At 38.9% G+C, this 11867-nt stretch overlaps 1 long non-coding RNA gene across 4 annotated transcripts in view; it reads left to right on the forward strand.

Annotated features, from left to right (window-relative positions):
- LOC149312946 (uncharacterized) overlaps positions 1-11598 on the forward strand; it is a 33874-nt gene extending 22276 nt beyond the window's left edge. For all 4 annotated transcript variants that reach the window (XR_016281443.1, XR_016281441.1, XR_016281444.1 and 1 more), the window contains 4 exons: positions 1466-1565; positions 4226-4387; positions 6054-6203; positions 11206-11598. This is a non-coding gene — a long non-coding RNA (uncharacterized LOC149312946). The remainder of the gene's footprint in view (positions 1-1465; positions 1566-4225; positions 4388-6053; positions 6204-11205) is intronic.
- Positions 11599-11867: the final 269 nt, after the last annotated feature.

Below are 11867 nucleotides of genomic sequence, written 5' to 3' on the forward strand. Positions count from 1 at the left end.
TATATATATAGAAACTCTTTTTGAAAAATGATACATTTGAATCAGCTTGGATACCTGCTGTGGAAATTGCCTGTTTATATAAATGGTGTGATACATCAGTACATCTAGCTCTCTGTTGGCAAATAGTAAAATAGATTGGCTGGAAAGTCATCTGTGACTCAGAAATTAGATGGAGAAGTGGACTGTGCAAGCGCTAACTGTGAGCCTCCTGCTAGAAGGTATTGTGTGTATACACTTGATCTATCTTGTTTCGAAAGATGTATCAACTGTCACACCGTTTCTTCAAAGAAATCGTTCATCTCATTGGGAAAAATATAGATTGCCCTTGAGTTTGCTTTTTTTGCATATTTCTTTTATAAATGTAGCCTCCCCCCCTTTTTTTGGAGAAATGGTTTACATTTTTCAATAATATAAGATTTGCAATCCGTTTTTGTAAAAAAAATAAAGAAGATATTATCCAGGTAGACCAAAATACTGCATTGATGAGCTCTCCAGTTGTTTTGGACATCAGCTCCCCAAAGCCCTTAGGCAACTTGGCTAAGGTTAAAGGTCTGTAGCAGGCGTAGGCAATCTTTTTGAGCCGGGGGCCGGGTTGCTGTCCCTCAGACAACTGGGGGGGCCGAAGCCAATAAATAAATAAATAAATAAATAAATAATTTTAAAAAAATTTAAATAAATAAATAAACCGGGACAAATGTAGGACAACATTTTCAAATGGTGGACACTTTTTTAAAAAAAGTGGAGAACACAAAAAAATTTGCTGATTTTAAAAAAAATGTTAATATAAACGCATGTTTCTGAGGCGTCTATGGACAATTGCCCCCCTTGCCCCTGCGTGCGAGAGGCCAAAGGCCCCGGCGGCAATTGGCGGCAGGACCAGGCTGGGGCCGGTCCCAAGGCCTCGCCGGGCCGCATCCGGCCCGCGGGCCGCAGGTTGCCTACCTCTGGTCTGTAGCAATAATGGTCAGGGAAAAAAATGCATAAAATGAAAAATCTCTTTTATTGAGTTTTATATATACAATCATGCCAGTAAAAAGAAATAAGCTGTAACCTTGCATTGTCTTCTTTGCTTTCTTTCAAGAATCATTTCAAGTCTTTGCTAATTTTTGCTCATATTATGGTGTCATCTGTATATCTTGATGTTTTTTTCCTCCAGTTTTTGCATCTTCTTCCTCCAAGTCTAATCCACATTTCTATATGGTAGGTTTAGCATATAAACTAGATGATAAAATTCAGTCTTGACTGACTCCCAAATTGTTGACCTTACAAAAGTCACCCAGTTGCTCTCCTGCTTCTGTTCTTGATCCTAGGCCATATTCTCCAACAACCTTTGGTTCCACTGTGCTTCCTACTTTTGCATTCCAATTGCCTATGAATACCAACACATCATGTTTGGGTGTGTGATCAGTGTCCTCCTGGACTCCAGCACAGAATAATTTAATTTCTCCTTCTTCTGCCTCTGTAGGTGGGCCATAATCTTGGATTAAAGTAATATTGTCATACTTAAAAAAAAAAAAGAAATCTTAAGAGTCTGGACCCATCCTGGACTTCAGATTAGCCACACAGTAAGTTGCATAGCCCTGTTACCCAAACAAACAAACAAACAAACAAACAAACAAAAACAAAACATGTTTCATTAAGTGAAACTGTATCTATGGAAGATCTGATGTAGTTATCACTTTAAGCAGCTTTGGCACTAGAAAGATATGTTCCAGAATAGGGTTACAGTGCTATGGACATTCCATATAGGCAGATAACTGGACCCCCCCCCCCACCTTTTGACCACAGACATATCTTATGACAAGAAATTAGAAGCATTAATAGCCTAATGCAGATGGATGCTTCCAACAGAACTGGAGAAGAAAATGTTGCTTCTCATTCTTATTGCCATAACATATGAAGTGCCCACATAAGTTATGAAATGACTGTTTTTGTTTATGGAAGTCTCACTGGCTGTTTAACAGAAATAAATCCCCAAAACAAACCAGCCAATAACACTGCAGCATTTACAACCAAAACAATGGAATGACTATTGGAAGAAGAACCCAAATGCTATCAGTAAGGATGCCAGGAAGATCATCTTACAGAAGGAATTCCTTAGATGGGGGTGAGGGCTACTGAAAAGGCTCTTTCTTTAAGGCACAGTGGTCTTTAAACCACCTGTCACATATTTGTTTGAAATTTTAATCTTAGAATGGTTTAATTCTTTTTTAAGGGGGTGTGTGTCTCTGTATATATTTGTATTATTATTATCTGTATTATATTTGTATTATTTTAACTGTTGGAAGCCGCGTTGATTGTTTCTTACAAATAAGCGGGATAGAAATAAAGGTTTTATTTATTTATTATTTTTATTTGTCTTGAAGAGTGTATTGAAGAGAATATCTGAAATGTGATCTAATATACCTCCCCCAAACAAAAAGCCCATTCCTGATTTGGAGCAGATATGCAACTTTCTCTCTGCATCTGCAGCACAGTCTCTGTTGAACATGTGATATGCTGCAGAAATGATGCAGTTTTAGTTTTTGTCTGTACTGAGAGGTAGCTTTGAGAGAAGACCCAATCTGGTCTAGTGGTAAGAGTATTGGATTAGGATTGAGGAATACCAGATTCAGTTCCTACTGGACTGTAACATTTACTGCATGACCTTGAGTGAATTACTAATTTTAACCAACTTCACAGGGTTGTAGTGAGGATAAAATGGGGAAGAGGTCCATGTAAAACAGCTTGAGATTTTGGGTGGAAATACATGATATAAACATAATAAACCACAATAGATATGAAAATATGACATTTTGCTGAACAATATTATATATCACATTTGAATTCAACAGAGGCCTGTGAACCAAATACTGTGTAATAAGTAATGTATGGAATTATGTAGCACTGCACATAGCACTATCTCCATTTAACATCTGTGATTTTTAAGGTGGGGATCATTCTCTTTCAAAAGGAAATATGCAGGGTGCTTGCATCTCAGCTCCTAGTAGAAGTGGAGGAAAATGTGTCTTTTGAATGCTTGGGTGTGTACTTGGCATCAGTTTGAGGGCCAGATTTCTTTTGATCAGAGATAAGCACATTTTTTTGTATTTCATTTTCTATATCTCCTGAAATATGCTGGTTATAAATTTCTATGAATGGTGTGATGATCCTGCATAAAACAAATGCTCAACATTATGAATATCTTGTCAACAGGCGCGTAGACTAACCTCATAGAGCTTATTGAATCTGAATTGCATGTCAAGATGAGCTACGCACCATTGCTTAGATCACACTCCTATTTAAAATAAAGCTATGTAGAATAAAGCAGTTCACTTTCAGATAAACTCCATGTATTACTCATCACATTGTAGACAGGGAGAGAGGGTCTCTGGGCTGCAAGTCTAATCCATACCAACAGAATCCACAGTCTGGCTTACAAAGGTTCCTCAATAACTCCTTTGCATAAAAAAAATAAAATAAAAGCTTTATTAATATACCGCCCTTCTAAAAAATCAGGGCGGTGTACAACATTTCACAATACAATACAATAATACAAACAAAAAATAAAAATACATTCAATTAAAATAACAGTAAAACAACAACAGTAAAACAACATCCTCAAAGCGCCCCACCTTCTGTAAGGAGATGGCACAAAGCAAGAGGCTCTCTATGGCCACTGAAAGCAAGCTCATCCAATGCTACAGTTAGACCAGTGTTGAGAAATGGGAAGCCAGAAAGCCACATATGGCCCATCAAACCCTCCAGTAAGGCCCCCAGTGACTTCTGGTTTAAAAATGGGTAGGTTGGATCTAAGAGATGGAAATGGAGCATGTGTGGCTCCAGACTCTTTGCAGCTATCTGCCCCAACTTAGACCATCCAGCAGTAGATTTCTTGTAGGACCTCCATGTGTCTATGGAACTTTCTGTACCATTTCCATTTATTTTGTACATCTGAAGGTCCTATGTACCATTTTTTGGCCCAAACAGAGACAGACTGCATTGGGTGAATTGATGCACCCCATTGCTACATTAATATTTCATTCAAATTAACAGAACTGATTCATTAGCTATACTAAGCATACTAGGAATAGTGTGCCCACTCTAGCGTTACAGGGTTATAATACATGCATTGTATGTAGAATATACACAAAAAAGGTTATAATGTATTTTACCATTCTTTTAATGCTCTTTTAATATATTAAAAAAGCCTATGAGAAAATTCTATGTTGTTTTTCCATTTTAGAGATGAAGAAAATTGTCTGAAAGACAATACCATTGTCTAATGGAATCCATTATAGCATAGCTGGACTTCAACCTACATTGAAGGCTAAAATGACACACTTTGGATGGTACTAGGGTCCATCTGTTTGCTTTCATTTCTAGGATGATCAAGCCAATGGTACAGGTAGGTGGAGAAGACACCACAAGAGAGAATTAGCCATAAAGCAGCATTTTCTGTGTTTCCCATTAATCTCCTTACAAGTGTTGCATGAAGCAGTGAAAATAAAGGACAAAAGATCAGTGTATTATATGAATCTAAAATGTCTTCCTTCACAAACCAAATAGGAAACAATTAATACTGTTCTGGGAATGAACATGAATCCATGAACATATAGTTTATTCAAGAGCAATACAACATGGTTGAGTCAAAGATACAGCAGCATCCAGTCGCAGTATTGTGGATTTTTTTAGGAAAAAAGAGAAAGAAAGGATATTAAAACAACAACAACAACAAAACCCCAAAACAAAATTTGGCAGATGTAGGTTTTGAATGGAGTGGGTAAAATGCAGCCCTCCAAATACACTTGGCCTGCAACTCATTAGCTCTAGTCAGCTGAGCCAATGGAGAACAGAGCTGGGATTCAGTGGTAGCTGTTGGTTTCTATATCTGTAAAGTGATAAATCCACTCCAGGTTATAGTCCTTACTTTCAGTGAGTTGTTCAAGATGCCAAAACCTATTTTAGGCATACAGTTCAGCACCTTGGACAGCTCCTTTAAAATTCAGACTGAAACCTGGAGCAGATTAACCAACCCATTAACACAGAGGCCATCAATTGCCATTGCTGGGAGTTGCAATCCAACAATATCTGGAAAGCCACACTTTCATAGAATTGTAGAGAATTGGAAGGGGTCACAAGGACCATCTATTCCAACCCAATGCCATGGAGGAATTTACAACTACACTCTTGAAAGATGCCTATCTAACGTCTATTTAAAAACTTCCAAAGAAGGAGAGCACTCCCCAAAGCAGTCTATTCCATGACTGAATGTTTTTTACTGTCAAAAAGTTTGTAATGTTTCAATAGAATCTCATTTCTTGTAGTTTAAATCCATTGGTTCGTGCTCTAGTCTTTGGAGCAACAGCAAACAAGCTGGTTCCATCTTCAACATGACATACCTTCAGATATTCAAAAATAGCTATCACATCTCATATCATAGTGTTCTCTTCTCCAAGCTAAACATATCTAGCTCTCCAAGTCATTCTTCACAAGGTTTGGTTTCCAGACCTTTGATCATCTTGGTTGCCCTTTTCTGCACACTTTTCATCTTGCCCATCCTTGATTTAGAAAATTGTGATGGTTTGTATTTAAAAGTAATACAAAAATTGCTTAGGTAACTGAGAAGAGAGCATCAAAGAATGAGCATAATTTCTTAATTTTGAAACCATAAGGAGCAGTAATGAAAACTAGCTAAAATTTGAGAAGAAGGCAAAGGGGGACTCAGCCATCCAGATCCTGAAGTACCAGCTGAGCATATTTTCTCCTGTTTGCTTTGCCAGCATGGGGAAGGCAAGAGAGGAAAGAAGCTACCTGTACTCATCTGACATTTTGGGAGCCAGGTTACTCTTGATCTTGAGTTTCAGTCTATACTCAAAGCACCCCCTGACTACTTTTGTTCATCTTCCACCTCTCCTGCATGGATACCCTTCTCTGTCTCAAGCCTAGTTTCCATTCTGAAGGACTTTGGGGAGGGATAGTAAAGTCGGAAATTTCAGCAGATCAGCACAGACCCATAAAGAGTTCCCCTTCCCCAGTTTAACCAATAATTCTCTACTTTATACCTTGGACAGCACTGCAAACCCTGAATAATTGAGGCCTAATTCTCATTTACCTGCTAAACTGGGTTCCTAACCACCCTGAACGAACACCAGAACAAGGCTGGTGCTGGAGAGGCCATGAGCAGGCCTGGGTGGAATAAAGAAGAAACATCCTTTTCTCAAGTAAGCTGTCCTAACAATAATAATTTCTGATCATTAGATAAATTAATGTTCTGCCTGAAGGAAGAAAAAACCACCATCTGAAGATGGATGTTCTGCTGCTCTATTTCTGCCTGCCCACTTCTGACAAGCACTGTTGCACACTTGCTTAGTACTCCATTGTCTTTTCTTTGTATGTGTGCAGTTGTTCCCCTGTAATGATTTGGGATTCTGTAGCCGTGGTACGAAGAAGCCTCACTATTAGGAGGATAGTGCCAGGGCAAAAGCAGCCAGGAATTAACAGTTAATAGCTTTTAACAATGTGTGTGTGTGTTTAAAATAGCAAGCTTTATAGGTGCCTAGCACAATGCCCCTAAAGCTACTTAGGTTGCATCCACACTGCAGAAATAATGCATTTTGGTACAACCCTAACTACCATAGCTTACTGCTGTGGAATACTGGGATTTGTAGTATGTTGTAACACCAGAGCTCTCTACAGAGAAGTTTGAATGTCTCACAAAACTACAGATCCCAGAATTCCATAGCCATGGCAATTGAAGTGGTCAACCTGGATTGTTTCTGCAGTGCAGATGCACCCTGAGTCTCCAAATTGTGTGCAGATGTGGAGGGGGGGGGGACAAGAGTTATAAACAATTTAGTTTCCTAATGACAGTCTGGTGATTTCAGATTCAGGGTCTGGACTGGATTCAGTTGAGTCAACATTGGTTTGGACTGAATCAGACCCAAATCTGTCTCATATCTGACTCCAAACCTAGCTAGGCTTCTTGTATGTAGCTCTGTTTAGTACTACACTCCCTTAGGTTTGTGCGATAACACAATTTCTTTTTATAATTCAACTACACAGCATTCATAAGAAGTAGGACACATCTATTCCCAGTTTTCTAGGTAGGGAGACCATGACCTGGAAGATATCAGGTAAAATACTAGCCTCATGCTGACTATAATTAAGTTCTTCTGAAAATGGAGAATTGCAGTGTGCCAGGCTGCAGCTGGAACTTCTAAAGATCCTGTTAGGCAGCACTAGGCCAGAAAAGTACATGGAACACTGCCTGATTCTTATAAAAGCTTTTGGCTTACAGCAAAATGTGTTATTTTCTGGTTGCTGGTGTATCTCATAGGGTTAGAGCTGCTAAAATGATTATATCTAAAGGACAATGCACCCTTAAAGAAGATGCGGAATCCAGCCAGTCAAATATTGGTATGGGCTGGCAAGACATCTCAAGTGACTGTGCCAGCTGCACAGGCAGCTGGCATGTTTTTAAGACCAATTTAAAGTGCTGTTTTAAATTTTTAAAGCAGGTCTGAGCAAAGTGTGGTCTATGGACAGCATGCAACTGCAAATGGCCTTTTAAAATGGCTTTGGAGCCCCTCCTTGCCCCCATCTGAAAAAAGTCTGACCAAAATTTGCTATTTACTACAATTTGGCAATGAAACAAAGTGCAAAGGTTTAAGGCTTACATGCTAAAATGATATGGTTCCATGTTATATGAAGCATTGCCTTTTCCTGTACCACCATCCCCACATTCTGAAGTCCCCAAAAGAGGGTCTTGTTTCCTGCTACTACCAAGTTAATAAGAGGAATGGAGAAGGCCTTTTTGGTAGGGACTTCATATCTCTAGAGTGAACCTCCATCAGGGATTCAACGGACACATGTACACACTGCCAGAAAAGTGTTTTGGCTGCTGGTGTGTCTCATAGGGTTAGAGCTGCTAAAATGACAACATCTAAAGAACAACACACTTTTAAAGATGGTTTAAACATGTTGGCTTTTTTCTTAATTGTGTTTTTGAGTTGATAATTTTATCTGCAAATGCCATTTTTCTGATATTTTGTTGTTTCGTATTGTTACTATGTCTTTCACCTTGAGAGGCATCTAACCTTAAAGGAAGACTAAAAATAATTGGCCTGAATCATGTTGGGGTATTGTGTGCTTGTAAGTGGACTTACGTGTGCAGAAAATAGAACTGCAAAGATGTGCCCCATCCATATCCAGTAAAAGACTAGTGTTATGTAACTATGTAGCAAAGCTGGCAAATGACCAAAATGAATCAAGACCAATATGTTTTAAATAGATTGCAAGCCTGAAGGCTGGTTGATTTGGTTGGCCTTTCAATTGATGATGATGATACAGTAATAATAATAGTAGTTCCTTTTTTTGTAATGTCTTTATTCAAAATTACATACAATAAATACAATAAACTCTTTAAAAAACCCAACAAATGCTTTCATAGTTAGACTATACTATTAATTATATTATGCACTAGTTCCGCACCGTATACATAGAGTCTCGGTAATCCAACATTTGCTTATCCGACATTCCGGATTATCCGATGCCTCTCCCCCCCAGACACGCCCCCCAGACATGCCCCCAAAACATGGCGGCTGCGACGGGCTTGCCTTTCCTCACCCCGAACAGGCTCCTCAGAGTCCGTTCAGGGGAAGAAAATGCGTGGGAAGGAGAGGCCTGGGCCCATGTCGAGGCCTCTCCCTCTCGGCTTCACTTTTCTCCCCCTGAACTGACTCTAAGGAGCTCGTTCGGGGGGGGGGGGGGAGGGAAGGCCTGGGAAGGAGAGGCCTCGGCATTATCCGACATTTTCAGTTATCCGACTATTGGCCCGCCTGATTATGTTGGATAAGCAAGACTTTACTGTACATCTTACTCTCCTTTTTCATTTCTTCCACCTTTCCACCCTTCTTTACTACTTATTTTCTTTACTACTTATAGTAGTAGTATCTGGCACTTCTGCTGGTGTCTTGTTATGCATCTTTGCAATTCAGTAATCAGGTTTTTAGTGCCCCTGCTACTTAGTTAAGTGTTCACAAATTTACATTGAGTGAAAGATCATATAAGGATATGGGAATATTATTCCTGAAATAATCATAGTAGCTATTTTAGAAGCAGTAATGGCTATGAAACCCATTGGATGTCCTTGGGTAAGTCACACACTCTCAATCTGAGGGGAAGGCAGTGACGAACCTCTGAACAAATTTTACCAAAAAAATTCCCCCTGTGATAGGTTTGCCATAATTCAGAAATGACATGAAGGTACACCAGAACAACAAGGAAAGTTTGTGAGTTTATGACTATTTATGTGTGGTAGCATTAACTGTTATGTTATCTCCAAATATTCTTCAGTTCCCACAGTGGTACAACATCTATCACAGCCAACACAGTCAATGTTTGGGCATATTAGGAGCTGTAATTTCTACAATATTAGTAGGAGTAAAGGTTCTCTATTTCTGTCTTATAGTATGTGTGTAGTTAAAACAGAGGAAATATTTCTTGCAACAGCATTTTTTTTTCATGTCATCATTAATTTTGCAAAACTAGGATGAATGATTAGATATGTCTGAAACATTAATTTTTGGTACTTTTCTAAATGAGATCACATCACGTAGTTATACTAAGTAAAATTCAGCTTATTAAAATTCCTTAGAGATTTCCCAGAAGATGTACAAATGCAGTTCATTAAGATATAGGAAGCACATAGGACACCAAAAGTTTTGCTATGAATTCTGTGTGAAATGGCCTGGGAATTGTGGTGTTTGAAATATGGAAGTTAAATCACATTTTAAAAGAAACCTATCAGCCTGAAACACACAGGCCAAAAGAAGCAGCTTTGGAGGTGTGCCATATGTGATGTACATCTCCAATGCGGCCAAAAGCTGCTCGAAGGCCATGCTCCAGTCTTTAGACTGGAGCAAAAAGTAACCAGGATGATCCAGCTCTTGGCAGCATGACTTGGGTCAGGTGGTGATGGCTGCTTTCAGAATGGGCTCCGCGGTTGCCATGGACCCAATCCACCTGCACCTGCTTTCCTGACCATCTGCTTCACCCCTAAGTCTGGTTCAAAAAGAAAAGAAAAGACAAGAAAAGAAAAAAGGAAGGAAGGAAGGAAGGAATCAGGTCCCCATTCATATATAACTTACTAAGAAGCTTGAGGTGGCCTATAAAGCCACCAGCCCTTTTCCATCTCCCCTGAGTGGCGGTGGCATCCCAGGAGCACAGAGGCAGTGGAGCATACTGTTATTCTGTAGCTTTTCTTTTCTCATTTTGCCTCTAAAAATGATTCATTAGAGGAATGTAAATTTGTGTGCATGAGGCTTTTCTCATTTAACACAATTTGTATTCTCTGGTTTTCTTTTTTAACCAAATTTGAGTACCATTTTTAATGGATCTGTTAATACAAAGATAAACAGTAGATAATCAAAAGAAATGAAATATTTAGAGTGACACCAAAGGTTTTTCCCTTGAATTTACTGATGAACAGACAAGTGCAGCATTGGTGCTGTTGTAACAGAGCTCCCGAATCTTGCAGTCTTCAGCTCATTGTTGGCTTAGCTGATGGGTTTGCTTATCATGGAAGATGCCTGATGGTGATTTGCCACTGCTGAATTTCCAAGGAGAAATAAAAACGTTGCTGGAAGTCACTTTTTCCCTCCTCTCCTGTAGTAGTATGTGGCACAAACACGTACGTAGCCTGCCCAAAAGAAAACAAAAGACTATAGAGCATTGTTCCTCCAAACATATAGCACAGTGATGGCGAACCTATGGCATGCATGCCAGAGGTGGTACTCAGAGCCCTCTCTGTGGGCACATGTGCCATCGCCCCAGCACAGAGTTTGCCAGAGTTTGTTACTAGAAAGCCAGAGGGACATGGCACTTTGCAATAAATAAGTGGTTTTTTTGGTTACAGTTTGGGCACTCGGCCTCTAAAAAGTTCATCATCACTAATATAGCAGAATCCCATTTATGTTAATATTTTAGAAATGGTTCTGTCCAAATTATTTGCCAAGCATAAAATGTTAGTCCAGTATAATATTAGACACCACACACAAACATATATGTATATATTATCATATATACAGACATATATCGTACTGTTTTATCTTGCATTGTAATGTTTTTAACTTTTGTAAGCCGCCTTGATCATTTTTATGGAAAGGCGGGGTAAAAATAAAAATTATTATTGTTATTATTATTATTACCTTTCTTCTTCTTTAGGGGCACATCATAGATGATCCTGCACCTTTTGTTCCTTCTGCTTGGAGGAACTTTGCGGTCAGATCCCTTACAACTTGAACTACTGTGTCTTGCCATCTTCCTTGATATTTCAAGATTCCAGGAGCAGAGATATTATCACTTGGCTGGTGCAGCCAAGCTGTCTGTCCTCTCAGATGTTATTTGAGTTTCTGAAGCAATTGAACCTAAGCTCCTCCTTTTATAAAGTCTGAAACAGTAGCACATTGTTACAGTGTCCCTTTGTTTGCTGAAACATTACCATATATAGCTGTTGCCAAGCAATGCTGGTGAAACAGATAAATATGTAGTAACCCTTAGTTTGTTGTTTCCCACAAAACAACATTTCTTTGAATTTTGTTGAGACTGTTCCATAAAGATGTGATTTAAAAAAAAACTTACTAAGAAGCTTAATAAAAGTGTTATCCTTAGTGAAAAACTTCAGAAATTCTCCTTGTTCATTTGAAAACCAGGTCAAGACCTTAAAATTTTCCAGCTAATTGATATAAGAGTTCTTGAGATCAGTTTGTATGCTTCTGTTTTACGCCCGTGGATTTCATATTGATACATGGATAAGTGACTGGTGGAGAATACCTACAATTCACATAAGAATTGGAAAATGAAATAATAAATTTGCCTGCACTGAG

This window comes from Sceloporus occidentalis, unplaced genomic scaffold (assembly GCF_023333645.1).
Source record: "Sceloporus occidentalis isolate IW3139 unplaced genomic scaffold, rSceOcc1.0.p SCAF_5, whole genome shotgun sequence".
Taxonomy (NCBI): Eukaryota; Metazoa; Chordata; class Lepidosauria; order Squamata; family Phrynosomatidae; genus Sceloporus; species Sceloporus occidentalis.